Below are 3431 nucleotides of genomic sequence, written 5' to 3' on the forward strand. Positions count from 1 at the left end.
AGCCCGGGAGGCACCAGGGGCTGTGCTCCTGGAAATCCACGGCCTGGGAATTCAACCCGTTCTCCAGGAGCAGCCTCCCAAAAATCTGTGCCCCAAAAGGCCCGTTCCTACCCCAAAAAGGCCCATTCCTACCCCAAAAGGACCCCCAGAGCACCAAGGGCCGTGCTTTTAGATCCCTCACAGCTCTGCTCCATCAGCTCCAGGCGCCTGACAACCCTCCCAAATCCCACCAGGCAGCATTATCCGTGCCTTGGATCCCGGAAAAGCAGCAGGGACGGGATCTATCCGGGATCAAGGAGCAGGGGGACTGTTTTCACCCACCACCACAGTGCCCTTGGAGGTGCCAGGGCTGGGATCCCTCGCTGGGGTGCCCGGGAACAGCCCGGGAAGGGCAGGGATGGTGTCCCTGGTTTTCCTCCGAGGCCCCTTCCCGAGGATTCCAGCCGGACAATGAAGCCATAAAGCCTCTGCCACCCGCTCCAGCCCTCGGAAAACGCCACTGAAATCTAAAAATCAAGCCAGACCCGAGACCTGGGGCTGCTCCAGCGCTGCCCAGACGCCGGGAGATGGGCTCTCCCCCCCTTCCCAGCCCCCCTCCGGCCCCATTGTCTGCGAGGCTGGTGAAAACAAGGAACCACATTGGATCATTCCAGAGGCTGGAGGGAGCCCAGACGGAGCACGGGGGGTGCCCCGGCCCCGTTCCCACAATGGCACACGGTGACCCCCGCCCCTAAACCGGCCACCCCGCGGTCCCCCAGCCGGGCAAGGAGCCACCCGGGAGGCTCGGCTGCTAATTAAATCATCCAGTCTCATCCCGAGCTTCTCCCCCCCGGCACAAAGACACCGGGAATACACGGGAGGAACCTGGGGATCACATCTGAGTCAGGCTGCCCTCGGAGCCCAGCTCGGTCCCAGCACAATCCCGAATTGCTGTGATTAAGCACCAGCCGTCCCCAGAGGCTCCGGGAAGATAATATTTAATTCTTATTCTTCTTTTTTTTTGTGTGTGTGTTTTTTTTTTTTTAACCTCCACCCGGGTTATTACCCCGAGGCCTTGGGGAGGGAAGGGGGGGGGAAAAAGAGCCTCTACACCCTCTCCCAAGGAAAAAAAATAAAGCCCCAGACATGGTGTGGAGGAGAAGGGAACTCCCTTGTTGGCTCCGGGCTCTGCCAGGACGGGACCAAGATAAACCGGCTCAGGATCCGGCCGGGGCTGTGCCGGGAGCAGGTGGGGGCAGAGCCCGGGGTGGGGGGGCACAAAGCGGGCAGACCCTGCCCCGCGGGACCCCCAACCCAACCCTGGGCAGGAGCAGCGGCCGCTCTCCCCATCCTCGCCATCCCCGCCCTGGCACCGCGCAGGTGGCGAGGGGGGACACACGGAGGGGACACGGAGGGGACACGGAGGGGACACCCCGCAGGTGCCCCCGGCGCGGGGGTGATGGGCAGGGGGGGGGCATCGCCGGGCTGAGCCCCGCAGGGCACAAAGGGCTCGGTGGGTACCTCGGTGGGCACCGTGACATCGCGCCCGTGCAGCCAGGGGGGTCCCGGGGCGGGGGGGTCCCGGTCCCTCCGCATCGCCCACCGGGGACGCTCCCCCGGGACCCCCGCGCAAGGGAAGAGGTAGAACCCGGAGGGGGGGAGCGGGACCATCCCCGGGGGGCACCGCCAGTGCCCCCCGCCCCCGGGACCCCCCCTCCATCCTCCCGCCCGACCCGCGGCTCCAGCCCGGGCTCGGGGCTCGCCGAGCAGCCGCCGGGCCAGGAAAGTCCGCGGCTCCCGGGGCCCTTCCCGCAGGGACGGCGCCGAGCCCGGCCCCCGAGCCCGGCCCCGCGCTCCCCCCCCCCCCCCCCCCCCCCCGGCCCCCCCCCCCCGGTGCCCCCCGCACTCACCATCGCCGCCGCACCTTTGTGCGCGTCCCCCCCGCACCGAAATCCCGGGGCTCCCGCGGCGGCGGCGGCGGCGGCGGAGGAGGAGGAGGAGGAGGAGGAAGAGGAGGAGGAGGAGGCGGAGGAAACCCCGATCCCCAGCGGAGCGTCTCTTCCCCCCCCCACCTCCCCTTCCAGCCCCGGAGCCCCCCCGCCCGTTCCCGGCCGCTCCCCCGCGCCCGCCCATTGTCTGCGCTCCGCGCTCCCGGCGCCCCTCCGGGGCCATTGTCTGGCGAGGGGGGGGACACACACACACACAGAGGGTCCCCCGGCTTCCTCCCCACCGTCCTGCCCGGGGGGGTCCCCGCCCCGCGGGGTCCCACCCTCTGCGCCCGCCCCGGGGGTCCCACCCGCTTCCCCCGGCCCTCGATCGGGGGGCCGGGGGCGTTTGGGGGCCGGATGCGCTGGGGGTGCCCCCGGGGGGGGGGGGAAGGACCCGTTTCTTGGGGGGGGCGGGGGGTGGCGCCCCCCCTGGAGTGTCCCCCGCGGGGGGGGGGGGGGTCAGGCGGAGCCCACGGAGCCCTCGTGGGGTCACGTCCCCCCTCCGCGCCTGAGGGTGGGAAGGGCAAAGCTGCGCCCTGGCAAAGACACCCCTCGCCCCCCAAAAGGGGTCTTAGCCCCTGGGGGGGGGGGCACAGCCCACCCGCTCCCACCTTTGTGCCAGGCCGGGCTGTTTTGGGGTGGGGGCTGTGAACTCCACCGGGTGCCCCCCCCACCCGTGAAAACGGGGTCCAGGCCCCGGGGATCGCCCGGGGTGGGGGTCCAGCGATGCCCCTCGGGGTCGGGGTGCCCGGTGGAGGGTCCGGCCAAACCCCTCGGGGTCGGGGCATCGCGGTCACGCGAGTGGCATCTTCCCGGTGCCGGGGAGGGGATGGGGGGGTCAGCCCCGACCCTCTCTCTGCTCCAGCAGCAGCGGGTTGGGTGGGAGCGCCTGGAAGACCCCCCTGCCCCAGCTCCCAGCTGCCCCCAGCCCCGCTCCCTCGGGATGCAGAGGGAGCAAGGAGGGATGGAGTGGGGGGGGGACACGCCTGGAGACCACCCCTTTGCAGGGAGGGACTGGAAAACAGGGAGAACAGGGGGCCGTAGGGGTGAGGGGCTTTGCTGGAGGGGGCTCAGGACCAGGTGCTTTGGAGCAGCGCGATCCCCCCGTGGGAAGGAGCTGTCACGGGCCACTCGCGGGAGTCACAGACACACACACACAGAGGGAGGCACAGCAGCCCCGTTTGCTCCAGACAGGAGCATTCCCAATCCAAGGGAGCCCCCCAAGCACAACAGGGTCCTGGAGGGGGTTTTTGGGGGGGCTCGGGACGGTCCCACGCGTGGGGAGCGCGGCGGGAGCGCGTCCCGTGCCCGGAACAGCCGCGTTCTCTCAATGAGCGGCGCTGGGAACGGCCACAGGCCACGCCCCCTCCCCCGGGCGCTGGCCAATGGCGAGCGGCGCTGCCGGTTCCGAGCGCGCCCATTGGCCGGATTTAAATGGATTGTTTGGAGTGAATGGGGAGGGGG

This window comes from Neopelma chrysocephalum, unplaced genomic scaffold, assembly GCF_003984885.1.
Source record: "Neopelma chrysocephalum unplaced genomic scaffold, ASM398488v2 Primary Assembly neopelma1_325, whole genome shotgun sequence".
Taxonomy (NCBI): domain Eukaryota; kingdom Metazoa; phylum Chordata; class Aves; order Passeriformes; family Pipridae; genus Neopelma; species Neopelma chrysocephalum.